Source organism: Syngnathus typhle, linkage group LG6 (genome assembly GCF_033458585.1).
Source record: "Syngnathus typhle isolate RoL2023-S1 ecotype Sweden linkage group LG6, RoL_Styp_1.0, whole genome shotgun sequence".
NCBI classification, from domain to species: Eukaryota; Metazoa; Chordata; class Actinopteri; order Syngnathiformes; family Syngnathidae; genus Syngnathus; species Syngnathus typhle.
The window spans coordinates 19900220-19914967 of record NC_083743.1 but is presented as its reverse complement, the minus strand read 5'-3'; the positions used below and the strand labels follow the sequence as shown (position 1 = coordinate 19914967).

Here is a 14748-nt window from a genome sequence, read left to right as displayed (position 1 = left end):
TATTAAATTGGGTCATGTTTACTAGGCACCTTTTCAGTTGGTGCGTTGGTGCCATAGGTCCTTTTACTGATGGCTAATCTGATGTTTTTAATTTTATCCTTGAAGAAGGTTGCAAATCCATTGCATTTGACAGTGGATAGGAAATCAGGGGCAATTTGAGGGGGGGCGTTTGTTAGCCTGTTAATGGTGGCAAAGAGAGTACGAGCGTCATTTGTGATTTTGTTGATTATGTCAGCAAAGAAAGATTGTCTGGATTTTTTTAGTTCTTGGTTATAGGATTTAAGGCTGTCTTTGTAAATATCATGATGAATGTGAAGTTTAGTTTTCCGCCATTTGCGTTCTGCTTTTCTAGACTCTCTTTTTTATCTTTTAAAGAGAGAGAGTATGTCCATGGTGCTTTCTTCTTACCAGAGATTAATTTGGTTTTCAGAGGGGCTACTGCGTCGATAGCTTTTAGGGTTTTAGAGTTGAAGTTATCTAGGAGGTCATTGACAGATTCTGATGGAAGGGTAGGGGCCTGCGAGAAGGCTTCCATAAATATTGTACTAGTGGCCTCATTTAAGTGCTGCTTTTTAATGGTTTGTGGTTGACTGAAAGCTATAGGGGTGACCTTCATTTCGATAAAGATGCAGAAGTGATCAGATAAGGCAATATCGACTGCTGAGAGGAAAGATGACTCAAGACCTCTGGTTATGAATAAATCTAGTGTATGGCCTCTGTTGTGTGTAGGTCCAGAGATATGCTGGGATAGGTCGAAGGTGTCAAGGAGGTCGTTTAGTTCTTTGATGTTATTATCATTGAGTTTGTCTATGTGAATATTAAAGTCACCTACTATTGATATACAGTCATGTTCCAAGGAGATTATAGCGAAGAGTTCAGAGAATTCGACGAAGAAGTTATTAGCATAACCTGGGGGTCTGTATACAACCATAAGTAGGACAGGGGGAGAAGACTTCATTACAACTGCAAGATACTCAAACGAAAGACAATCTCCAAATGACGTCCGTTTACATTGAAACAAATCAGAATAGATTAGGAAAACGCCTCCCCCTCTCTTTCCGATTCTGAGGGCGTCAATGCAGTTGAAATTAGGTGGAGTTGATTCATTAAGGATATATTCTCTGTTATCTAGATCAAGCCAGGTCTCTGTAAGAAACATGATATCTAATTCATTACTCGTAATGAGGTCATTGATGAGAAGTGATTTATTGACTAATGATCTAATATTGAGCAGGGCCGCTCGAATTGTTTTGGTTCTGGTGGAGTGTTTTGATTTCTGGAGCTGTTTCTGACGGATGGGTATCAGGTTTGATCCAGGGACGGAACAAACTGGGATGATAGGGTTGTTTATTCTAGGAGTGATCAGCGTTGTGATAGCTTCTGGAGTATGTTGCTGTGTGACCTTGTTCTTGCTGTTTTTGGGTGAGGAATTTTCTTCAGAACTCTGGGACAAGGGGGGACGTATGGGGGGAGTTAGGTGAGGGAAAGGGGGTTTGTGTAGAGAGCTGTTCAGTTTGCTTATGGGGAGGGGTTGAGCCTGGGTGGAGCATCGATGGGGGCTGGGTTCGTTCAGGTCGGTTTGTGGATCCTGGGTGGAGCATCGATGGGGGCTGGCTATATTGATGTTTGCCCGTTCAATCCTCTCGTTCATGTGTGATGAGAAGGCCAGTGGAGGGGGGGAGGGAGAAAGGGATATGGAGGAGGGTGGGAAGTGGGGTTGGATGAGAGAAGGGGGGGGGGGGTTCTGGGGGTGTGTAGGGTGAGGTGTGGGGGGTGGATGAGAGGAGGGGGGGGTGATGGGTTTCTGGAGTTGGAGAGGTGGGGGGTCTGAAGCGTGTGGGAGCTGCTGAGCATGGTTGGTCTCCGTACCGGGGGCTGTAAGCGATAGAGGGTCGGTCTGGGTCCGGTCTAGTGGTTGAGATGATTCTGTGGTTGCTGTTTGTAGGGTTTCGGCTTCTTCTGCTGGAGCAGTGGTCTCTGCATCTAACAGTGAACAACGGACAAATTCAGCAAGGTAATTTAAATACGCCATGACCCAGATTCGTTCCGGGGACGCTACGGCCACAAAAGTCAAAAAGTCAAAGTCAGCTTTATTGTCAATCTCTTCACATGTCAAGACACACAAAGAAACCGAAATCACGTTTTCTCTATCCCACGGTGACGAGACATATTACACGATAGACATACGAGTAAACGACACAATATAAAAACAAGAAGGCACAAACAATAAATAAGAGTGATGAACAAATAATAAATAAACAGATAAGACAATAAATAAGAAGAGCAAAACGGAGCCAGTGTGCATACAGCAGACAGTAAGCATAGCGCAAAAGTACAGTGGAAGAATGTTGATGTTAAAATGTTAGTGGAACTATCCAACTGCGCAGAGCCGATGATCCCAAAGATTTGGGGTGAGACAACATTGAAAAAATTTTTTTCTTTGCTGACAGTGTCACTTCTTTTGTGGCTTAGCTCTTCTTCATTTCACATCTAAAGTATCGTATCATTTTACCTTGTAGCTTATACTACCCCGTACATGCCATATCATGTCGCCCATACAACTCATGCATGAGATGCGATGGCTGAGATATTTAGGCGATGGGTTGCTACTCCATTGTGCTCTCCACTCAGCATTTCATCAGTCGGATTTTCACACAAAGTATGTCGGCACAACGTGTTGTCAGCCCCATAGGAGCAAGACAAGGTGGCCGAGAGGTTAAGGCGATGGATTGCTAATCCATTGTGCTCTGCACGCATGGGTTCAAATCCCATCGTCGTCGAAAAGTAATGTTACATTGTTTTACAGTGGAGCCTCGGTTTTCGAACATCCCGGTTCTCGAACAAATCAATATTTGAACAAAGAATTTGAGAATTTTTTGCTCCGGATGTCGAACGAAATTCGATTGTCGAACCTCACGAGAGGACCCGCATGCCAACTGACTCCGTTCGTTATTACATTCATGTTAGTCTGAGAATTGCAACAACTCTAATCATGCCTCCAAAGGAAGCAAGTGGGATCAGTAAAGCCATCCTAAAACACAAAGACGCTCCTAAAGCAATGCAACAGTGAGCGCCCGGCGCGCTGCGGTTGCGCGATCGGACCAAATTAAGCTCCCTGCGCACTGAGGTCCACTTAAATTTTGGAAAGTACATCAGGACTTTAAAAATATTTTCTAAATTTTAGCGACCGCTCTGTCACAATAAGGCTAAGCACTGCAGTTGCGCGATCGGACAAAAATGTACAACTGAAAAAATACTTTAAAAAGGCGGGGTTTTTAAATTTAAACTTGATTTTTTTTCCCATTATTTGTAATGGGAAAACATGATTCGGAATTTGAACGATTCAGTTCTCCAACAGCCTTCTGGAACGGATTGTGGTCGAAAACCGAGGCTCCATTGTATCTGTAATCTGGTTTGTATTTGACTCAATATCGTAATATTTATACTCTTTGGCGGCTCGGGGGAGAACTGGTTAGCATGTCCGCTTCACAGTTAAGAAAGTGCGGGTTCGATTCCATCAACGGCTGTTGCGTGTTGTTGATGATGTCCGTTGTTGGGTCAGGAAAACTAAGATGTGGGGTAACGGTTTGTTCTTTATTGGCAAGATCTTGGGTTGTTTAATGGCGGTCAGTACACATGGCACTTCAGTAGATGTAACAACATCCTCCATCTCCAGGTAAGAAGGTTTTATACTGTCCGGAAAAGGCGGGAAAGCAACACCTGATCATTTGGTATCGATGTGTATTGGAGAGTCACTGCTGCGTGTGTGTATTTGTGTGCGTGTGCGTGTGTGTATGTGTATGTGTGTGTTTGTGTGTGTTGTTGTAAGGCGGACGTAGTTGAGAGCGCCATGAGAACGTTAAAGGGGCGTGGATTGTATATATAAAACGCGCGCCCTATGATCCGGTCATGGCACACATAACTGAGACTGCGCCTTTTATTACGGTGCACGTTTTAATCGTGAAAATACGGTAACTCGTCAGCGTTGGTTTACTGCAATTTGATGACAAACCGCAAAACTATTGGACGTGGAAAGTATCATTTATTGGCGCGACTAAAAACTTAAATTTATCAGAAAGAGAGGAGTTAGACCTACTAACAAGGTGGCTGGATCCAAGATCTGCAGAACAGGTGAAAAGGGTTCATGCAGTACCCGCTGGAGGCGTAAAGATGATTAGGGAACGGGTTGAAGAGTGTCACCGTTCCTCAGAAGCAATTGAGGACACACTGCTAAACAAGATAGAGGAGTTTCCAAGGCTAACAAACAAAGACACGAGCCAGCTAAGAGACCCGGGAGACATCTTGTAGGAGCTATTGTTGTCAGGCTTGGATCAGGGAGAGGACTCGGATGCATAGTGCAAACAAAAGGTATTTATTCAAACAGGCTGGAGACAGCACAAAAAAAAACAAAAGCGCCTCAAAAAGAGGGAAAACAAGGCTGAAGACAGCAAAAACCAAAAGCACCTCAAAACGAGGGAAAACACGGTGGCAAAAAACAAAATTGAAAAACAGCGCTCAGGCTTGACAAAAAAAGGTATCTTCTAAACTAGGTTCTCTAAAGTCATATCTGTTACTCACGCGATCGCTGGTGCTCAAGACGGGACAAGACGTGAAGGAATGGGGTCAAAATACAAAAAGTCCTGCCTAGCTACAAAAACAGATATGCTCAAACCTCACTGAATAAAGTACATAAGTAGGAAAGTATATTCACATATTCAATCAATAAAAGAAACATTTTAAGCATATAATTATACCTACACACCAACTCAATAAAGAAGACATAACTAGACATTTTTGATAGGTGGTAATGACAAAGGTTTTTATAACTTTATGAACTGATATATATTTCTGAGCACTTTGAAATGTTTTTTGATATATTGCTTGAATAGCTTAATGACCCTTAAGGAACTGTTTAATGCATGCCTGATGATTCTCTAAATCACGGACACTGCCAAAGTCGTCTAAAAGTGTTCAGTACTTGATTGTATTTTATGTTTTGACTAATGCTAGACGCCAGTTTTCGATTACTACTGAACGTTCTGGACAGAGGGAAATATTTTGCCTAACAAAGAAAATATATGGTTGGAAGCATGATTAAACTAAGAAAATAATGACGTAAGCAAAGACATGGAGTATCAAAAGAACAAACTTTGCATAGTCAAGGAACATTAATAGATTAATGATGTCACAGACAAAAAGCTCACATAATTTCGTACAAAATGACAAAATTGAAATGATGATGAAAGAATGAGGTGAGACAGTCTATGTGCAAGAATGGAGGGGAATGTTTACAGGAAGGTCACTTGGAGATAAAAACCAGCAGGTGCCAGAGGGAGCCAGCAAAGGACTCGGCCAAAGATGATCGCCAAGGCCGAAAGACGGGATGGAAGACAACAGCCCCCACACACACTGAATCGCTCATAACCACCACCCACTCCCATGAAATCAGAATCTCCTGCGAACTTGCCACACCCCCTGACTCATCACCCATCAAACTCGGCCCACATTGGCATGTGGAAATGAATATAAGCTGACCAAAGAACCTTGAATGTGGCCTTTTCTGAATGGAGACTCTATGCTCTTGAAAGGCCCAGCGCTGTATTGTACTTTCCTGAAAACAGAGCTTTCTTAACAAGAATTGTGATTGAACTCAACCAACTTGTGTAAGTCTAATTTCTGCTTCAGTGTCTTAGCATTTTCCTAAATCTGAAGAAATCAAACGAGCATGCAGTGAGTAAATTGGATAACAGGTGATTGGCAATGGCCATGAGGCGCAGATAGCGCGCTCCCTAAATTGTGGACAAAATCCAACAGACGCACTGGCACAAGACAAGGGGAAGACGCTGGCTAAATACACATAGAAAGGTGAGAACACAGGTGCAGACAATTAGGACCAAAGACACAGGTGCACACAATTGGGATCAGGGAAGACAAGTAGCCTGACACACAGAGGAAGGACCCACGAACTGAAACGAGAGGAGAGTTACCAAAACAAAACAGGAAGTGACAATACGACGAACAGGACAAGACAAAAACAACTCACAAAACATAACAGCATGACAATTGTGGGAGCTGTCAGGGTTTTCCAAACTATCTTGATCGTATGATTATGTTGGAATGTATGTAACCAGTAATAAATAACCTAGCTAGATTAGTTTTATGCTTATGTTGGTGCGTAACCAGTAATAAATAACATAGCTTGTCCCATCCTACACAATGTCGTAAAACATCTCCTGCTATGCTTTGACTAGAGGTCAAGGGCTTTTTCTTCTCTATCCAGTCCACTGTCACCCCCACCCTGTTTTTCTTAATAAAAACGCTCTTGCGGGAAGCGAGAGTCAGATGTCGTTCGATCATTGACGAATGGAGTCTCCACCTGCAGGTGCCCAAAAAGACTTAATTGTCTCCCATGTGGTTCTTGCAAAATAAGTTGGAGTGAGCACCACTCTAACAGGAACTAAGTCAGATGATTGATTGATTGATTGATTGATTGATTGATTGATTGATTGATTGATTGAAACTTTATAGATCCCGGGAGTGGGGAAATTCAGGCCCCAGTCGCCGTGGGATAGAGAAAACGTAATTTCGGTCTATATGTGTGTTGTGACATGTGGAGAGATTGACAATAAAGCTGACTTTGACTTTTGACTTTGATAGAGCTGGTATGTAAAAGACACCCAGATGACATGAGCACAACTCAGTGACGTCATATGATGGCGCCGCGGATGGCAGCCACGGTGAGTCGCTCTCTGTTTATTTGTCTTATTTTGTGTGTTTTCTGTGTCCTCTGCTGTCCATCCCGGATCACTTTTACCAGAGAAGCTCTGTTAAACATCGGACAGACTTCTTCTGGTATTTTCTCTCCTGTTCTCTCCGATTCAGACTGTTTGTCGGAGATTCTAGCCGGAGCGGCGGTGCTGTACAAACTAGCGCGACGACGGCGGCGCGGAAAGCGAGCCGGAGCACTCGTAAGGCTGAGGCAGAAAGGGTTCCGTTCTGCCCTACCGTCAATTCATCTGGCGAATGTCCGCTCCCTGGCGAACAAGACGGATGAACTGCTGCTCCTCACATCAAGGAACACGGACTTCAGCAGATCCGCTGCGCTGTGCTTTATGGAAACGTGGCTTAGCGAACGAACCCCCCACCACGCCGTGGAGCTTGCCGGGTTCAGGCTAATGCGAGCAGATCGCAGCGCGGAGCTCTCCGGAAAATCAAAGGGAGGTGGTCTCTGTTTCTACATTAATGAACGTTGGTGTACTGATGTCACGGTGTTGAAAGAGTTTTGCAGCCCTCTCCTAGAAACACTTTTCATAAACCGCCGGCCGTTCTATTCCCCACGGGAGTTGACTGCACCGATTGGGGAGCTTTCGAAGCTGCAACTTCAGACTTGCATGAACTCACTGACACTGTCACATCATACATCAGTTTTTGTGAGGATTTGTGTGTGCAGACTAAGACCTTCTGCACGTACAACAACAACAAACCTTGGTTTACACCGAACCTCAGGAGGCTGCGCAAAGTCAAGGAGGAGGCCTACAGGAGCGGCGACCGCGAGCTGTTCAGGCAGACCAGAAACACACTGAACTGAGAAGTCAGGAAAGCCAGGAGGTGCTACGGGGAGAATCTGAAGAGACACCTCTCTGCCAATCCTGATCCCTCAACGGTGTGGAAAGGTCTGCAGAGCATCACGGGCTACAAGAAACGAACCCCCCCGTCCCGTAGAGAGCCCAAGGCTTGCTACTGCAGGTTTGATCTGTCCTCCCACACAACGGGACCTCCGGCAGCACAATCTACATACTCACCTCTCCCCACAACTGCTCTGTCCACACCTGTATCATCGTTGTCACCCACTCACTCTCTTGCAGAGGCCGCGCCCGCACTCCAGGTCCGCGAGGAGGAAGTGCGCCAGCTGTTCCGGAGACAAAAGACCAGGAAGGCACCGGGCCCAGACGGCGTGTCACCTTCCTACTTGAAAGTCTGTGCTGAGCAGCTGGCGCCCACCTTTGCACGGATCTTCAACCGTTCTCTGGAGCTGTGTGAGGTTCCCTCGTGCTTCAAGAGCTCCACCATCGTTCCAGTGGCCAAGAAGCCCGCCATCACAGGTTTGAATGAATATAGACCCGTCACACTGACATCTGTGGTCATGAAATCGTTCGAGAGGTTAGTGCTGAACCACCTGAAGGAGGTCACGGGCCCCCTGCTTGACCCCCTCCAGTTTGCCTACCGGGCAAACAGGTCAGTGGATGATGCGGTCAACATGGGACTGCACTACATCCTGCACCACCTGGACACCCCAGGAACGTACGCCAGGATCCTGTTCGTGGACTTCAGCTCGGCGTTCAACACCATCACCCCTGACATCCTCCAACAGAAGCTCATCCAGCTTGCGGTGCCTGCCTCCACCTGTCAGTGGATCACCAGCTTCCTGACCAACAGGAGACAGCGTGTGAGGCTGGGGGGCATCACATCTGACACCCGGACCACCAACACTGGAGCGCCTCAGGGGTGCGTCCTCTCCCCACTGCTCTTCTCTCTCTACACCAGTGCTTCTCAAATAGTAGTGCTATACCTGGGGGGGCGCGTGTGACCCTGGGGAACAGGCTTTTTTTTGGCAGTACTAGAATAAAGTGTAATTGCGCCTTTACTACAGCAGGGGGCAGTGGCGCTCTCATTGTTACTTCTGTCACATTTGCGACAGTGCAACATTTTACGACTTACAAGACAAGTTAGGATAGTCACGGTGGGGAGGGGGGGCGCGAATAGTTTTCTTCTTGCTAGGGGGGGGTGTAACAGAAAATAATTGAGAAGCACTGCTCTACACCAATGATTTCTCCTCAGGTGACTCTCCTGTGAAGCTCCTGAAGTATGCAGACGACACCACTCTCATCGGACTGATCCAGGACGGTGATGAGACTGCGTACAGACAGGAGGTGGAGCGGCTGGTCCACTGGTGCAGTCAAAACCAGCTGGAGGTGAACCCGCTCAAGACCGTGGAGATGACAGTGGATTTCAGGCGAGACCCTTCACCACTTTTACCCCTCACTATCCGCAGTAATACTATTCTCTCCACAGACACCTTCAAGTTCCTGGGAACCACAATCTCTCGGGACCTGAAATGGACTGGCCACATAGACTCTGTCCGGAAGAAGGCCCAGCAGAGGCTGTACTTCCTGAGACAGCTCAAGAAGTTCAACCTGCCGCGAGAGCTTCTGAAGACCTTCTACACTGCCATCATCCAGTCTGTCCTCTGCACGTCCATCACTGTCTGGTTTGGATCGGCCTCCAAACAAGACAAGCACAGACTACAACGGACAATCAGAACTGCAGAAAAGATCATTGGAATCAACCTCCCATCTATCCAAGACTTGTACCTGTCCAGGACCAGGAATCGGGCAAGGAACATCTCTACAGACCCTTCTCACCCAGGTTGCAGTCTGTTTGAACTACTCCCCTCCGGACGGCGTTATAGAGCTCGGTACGCCAAAACCAGCAGACACAGAGACAGCTTCTTCCCCCAGGCTGTTGCTGTTAGGGTTTGCAGAATATCTTCATCGTATGATTATGTTGGAATATAACCTGTAATAATTTAACTAGTTTGTCCTGTCTAGACAAAATTAGTTTACCAAAGTGCTAAGATCTTTTCAACTTATTGACTAGCTACAGAGGAAGCAATCAAAGTTGCTTTGTTTACAGAACGTCGTAAAAGGTCCCCTACTATGCTTTGATCAGCAGGGGTGCGTCTCCACCCTATCCTGTGTGTTCCCACACCCCCTCTTTCAACCCCACTCTGTTTCTCTCAATAAATAAGCGCCTGACGAGGCCTGAGTCAGACTTCATTCGACCATCGCTGTAAGCACAGCGACGAGTGAACTCTCCGCCTGCAGGTGTCTAAAACGACTAACTTGTCTCCAGTGTGGTCCTTGCAAAATAAGTTAGAGTGAGCACCACCCTAACATTTTGGGGCCGAAACCCGGGACCCTCATACCCGCCATCTGGCTGACGGAGGAGTACGTGCTGCATTGTCGACAAGCCAGCGTCCTTTAGGGGGACCTGGAAAAGAAAGTCCTGGGAAGAGAATTTCTTCGCTGGGCCAGCATCTTAGGTCTGCCTTCGTCTGCCAGAGGTGGATTGACGGGTTCCCGCAATGCAACGGACCAGGGGTCAGGTAAGTCAAAAAATTGTGTGGTTTTCAAACACGTAAAAGGTGCACGGGAGACAGCTTGGGTTCAAGTCCCAGGGGAAGAAACAGGCTAAGAAAAGCAGAGCTTCTTTTTCGTCCATCGAAGAAGTGCGTAGATTCTTCTTTGTCTGTTTTTCCAAGCTGAGGGATCTGGCTTGGGTTAGAGTCCCAGTGGAAGGAACGTGCTAAGAAACACGGAGCTTCTTTTTTGTTAGTCAAAGAAGAGTGTAGATTTTTCTTTGTACGTTTTTCCGGCCAAAGAACAGCTTGGGTTCAAGTCCCAGCGGAAGGAACGGGCTAAGAAAAGGAACAGAGCTTCTTTTTCTTAATTGAAGAAGGGCGTGTCAGGGTTTTCCAAAACTATCTTGATCATATGATTATGTTGGAATGTATGTAACCAGTAATGAATAACCTTGGTAGATTAGTTTTATGCTTATGTTGGTGTGTAACCAGTAATAAATAACCTAGCTTGTTCCATCCTACACAATGTCGTAAAACATCCCCTGCTCTGCTAATCTAGAGGTCAAGGGCCTTTTTTACTTGTCTATTCAGTCTACGGTCACCCCCACCCTTTTTCTCTTAATAAAGATGCTCTTGTGGGAAGCGAGAGTCAGACGTCATTCGATCATTGCTGTACGCACAGTGACGAATGGACTCTCCGCCTGCAGGTGCCCAAAACGACTAACTTGTCTCCGAGTGGTTCTTGCAAAATAAGTTAGAGTGAGCACCACTCTAACATTTTGGTGCCGAAACCCGGGACCCTCATACCCACCATCTGACTGACGGAGGAAGACGTGCTGCATTGTCGACAAGCCAGCGTCCATTAGGAGGACCTGGAAAAGAAAGTCCTGGGAAGAGAACTTCTTCGCTGGGCCAGCATCTTAGGTCTGCCTTCGTCTGACAGAGGTGGTTTGACGGGACTCGGCGATGCAACGAACCAGGAGACACGTAAGTTAAAAAAAAAAAAAATTTAAAAAAAAAATAATAATAATAATATATATTTTTTTTTTTTTAAAAAGCGCAGTTACGGCTTTGGTTTGTCCGAGCTATGAGGTACGGCTTTGGTTTGTCCGAGCTATGAGGTACGGCTTTGGTTTGTCCGAGCTATGAGATACGGCTTTGGTTTGTCCGAGCTATGAGATACGGCTTTGGTTTGTCCGAGCTATGAGATACGGCTTTGGTTTGTCCGAGCTATGAGATACGGCTTTGGTTTGTCAGAGCTATGAGGTACGGCTTTGGTTTGTCCGAACTATGAGATACGGCTTTGGTTTGTCCGAGCTATGAGGTACGGCTTTGGTTTGTCCGAGCTATGAGATACGGCTTTGGTTTGTCCGAGCTATGAGATACGGCTTTGGTTTGTCTGAGCTATGAGGTACGGCTTTGGTTTGTCCGAGCTATGAGATACGGCTTTGATTTGTTCGAGCTATGAAACGCGTAAAAGTAAAAGTGCACAGGAATAAAAATAGGCAAGACAGAAGATAAGAAGTCTTGTGGAAGGAGGGGGTGTTGTAGAGTCCCCTTCCGGATGAAGTGGCTCTTCTGGAGCAGTGGTTTTCAAACTGTTTTATATATTTTTGTAAAATCTCACGTACCTCCGTGTACCCTCATTTGACAACCACTGTTCTAAGGGGACAACTTCGCGTTGGCAGGGCTGGGTAACTGGACAGTTGTTCCCAGGGAAGGAAGGGGTGTTGTAGAGTCCCCCATCCGGATGAAGCAGCTCTTTTATTTTTAAAAGAGGACTTCGCGTAGGCAGGGATAAGAAATTTGTGTGGTTGAGTGTGCGACTGGTAGGATAAATTGACTGCAAAGAGAATTTGGTGGAAGGTCAATTTAAACCTGCATTGAGGATCCTCAAAGAAAAAAAAAAAAAAAAAAAAGAAAGATTGGAAAAAAAACCCCTAGAAAAACTAAAATTAAGATGGGAAAAGGGAACGATAAATCTCTCTCGCCATCAACTCGCCATGAACTTGAGGAGATGAGAAGTTCATGGCGAGTTGATTTCTTAATTGTATGCAATACATACCAATGTGGAAGAAAAAGTATGAAGTACAAGGAAAGTTGAAATGTAACAAAAGACAGAAAGTTGAAAAGTGATGAGGCTGCGACTATGTTTGTCAGGCCGGAAGACAATGAGGCCACAGTGCGCAGGCGCACTGTCCCGGCCACGGCTCCAGCCGCAGCTCAAGCAGAAGAGCAAGAGAGGCATTCCGCTCGTGTGCAAAACTTGTATACAACAACTATGCAGTGGGACAGGCATGCTGAAAAAGTTATCCAAAAAGGCAAATGTTCTGATGTATTTCATCTAGATGATGATAAAGGTCTAAATGAAGATACAACAATCTTCTTCCAAAGTTCGCAAAGGGGAGAGAAAGAGTTAGAGACCAACTAGGCTGAAGGCCACCATATAATTCAAAACCCCCATCAGATTCTGACAACTGTTGGAACTGTGGGAAACGTGGACACTGGCCAATAGAGTGTTTTAGAAAAAAAACGGTGCCAGTCAAGGGGCAGAGGAAGAGGCAGAGGAAAAATCACATTTACAGCATGACAAGCTTCCTCTCCTTTGACCCCTCATGCTAATACAGAGAAAGAAAGAATAGATGCCCATATGACAGCAAAACATGTCATTGTCAGATTATTGGAACATTTTTTGGATTATTAGAGCTCCTGTCCATGCAAGAAGTATGACAATGCTGTTTGTATGCCCAACGACAAATTACCAGGGATCAAATTGTGTGTGTACACTAAAGTTAGAATTTGCAAATCAAGTGGTAAATGAATGCAACTTGAAGATAAATAAAAAAAATTAGAATGTACTGTCCTTCTGTGCGTGGGGGGGACTAGCTCATGATCGACCACAGGAAATGGCCAGCCTGTGACGAATCATTGGTGCTGGGACCTGCCCTACGCGCGCGAGAGCTGTGCATGTGCGTTAAAATGATGAAGATTGGCTAAACTTTTAGTGTAAAGAAATTTGCTAGACTGTGGTCTACCGTTTTTTTCCGTGTATAGTGCGCCCCCATGTATAGTACGCACCCCTAGAAATGGCATGCTGATGCTGGAAAAAAGCTTGTACCCATGTATAATACGCACCCAATTTTTATGAATTTTTAAAAAACAAAAATTTAATTTTTTGTTTTTTTTTTTTAAGTCCCAATGATCGTCACACACGCAGGGAGGCAATGGGTCCCATTTTTATAGTCTTTGGTATGGTCTTAACTAGGCTGGATGTAATTTTTTTTGTTGGCGTTGATTTCTCCGACTGCCCATAAACGCACCACCGCGCTCCGTGCGCGCACGGGACAGCAAACGAGCAGGTGATCGAGCAAGCGTCTGATACGAGAGCATTGCGGTCGCATGGAGCGTGTTTGAAGTGAACAGCAGAGAAGAAAGGAACAAGGCAAAGTGTTGTGAAATAAAATATTACCTGTAATACGGATTTAGGTAGAGAACTGAACTCTCGCTCTTTATATAGCTGACGTGTCTTGCGCATCCGTTCTGCGCATCTGTAATGGCGGCCTCCGTATGATATCCCGTTTGCGAGTGTGCGAGAGCGAGAGAGAGCGAGAGAGAGAGCGCGCGAGAGAACGCTCAACCGTAGCGCGCCGCCGACCGCCCAACTGCACCGCGCTGGTTGATTATTGTGACAGAGCCGTCGCTGAAATTTAGAAGATATTTTTAAAGTCCTGATGTACTTTCTAAAATTTAAGTGGACCTCAGTGCGCACTGCGCAGGGAGCTTAATTTGGTGCGGTCGCGCAACCGCAGCGCGCCGGGCGCTCACTGTCGCATTGCTTAAAGAGCGCCTTTGTGTTTTAGGATGAACAGCAGAGACCAAAGGAACAAGGCTGTTGTGAAATAAAATATTACCTGTAATACGCATTTTGTTATTTGCTGATTGAAACTGCTAATTGAACTGTGAATTGAAACTAATAGGAAGAAAACAACTCTCGCTCTTTATATAGCTGACGTGTCTTGCGCATCCGTTCTGTGCATTTTATTTCACAACACTTTGCCTTTCTTCTCTGCTGTTCACTTCAAACACGCTCCATGCGACCGCAATGCTCTCGTATCAGACGCTTGCTTGATCACCTGCTCGTTTGCTGTCCCGTGCGCGCACGGAGCGCGGTGGTGCGTTTATGGGCAGTCGGAGAAATCAACGCCAACAAAAAAAATTACATCCAGCCTAGTTAAGACCATACCAAAGACTATAAAAATGGGACCCATTGCCTCCCTACGTGTGTGATGATCATTGGGACTTAAAAAAATAAAAAATAAAATAAAAAAAAAAAAAAAAATAAAATAAAAATTAAATTTTGTTTGTACCCATGTATAATGCGCACCCCAGATTTTAGGACAATAAATTAGTTAAATTTTGCGCACTATACACGGAAAAAAACGGTATTCAATTTGCACCGCAGAGCAGAAACGACTTGGAAAGATAAAAATGAAAGGAAAAGAGAAAAATGTGTTTGCGAGCAGAAATTGATCCACACTAGTGCATGTTAAGTGTCTAGCCCTCATGAGAAATTTGAAAAACAAAAACGACAGAACATGCTTTCAGGA

General features: G+C 45.4%; 1 non-coding gene across 1 annotated transcript; it reads left to right on the top strand.

The window, feature by feature from the left end:
- The first annotated feature begins 2698 nt into the window (after nucleotides 1–2698).
- Nucleotides 2699–2780, top strand: trnas-gcu (transfer RNA serine (anticodon GCU)). Its single transcript has one exon. It is a non-coding gene; the product is annotated as a tRNA-Ser (tRNA).
- The last annotated feature ends 11968 nt before the right edge of the window (nucleotides 2781–14748 follow it).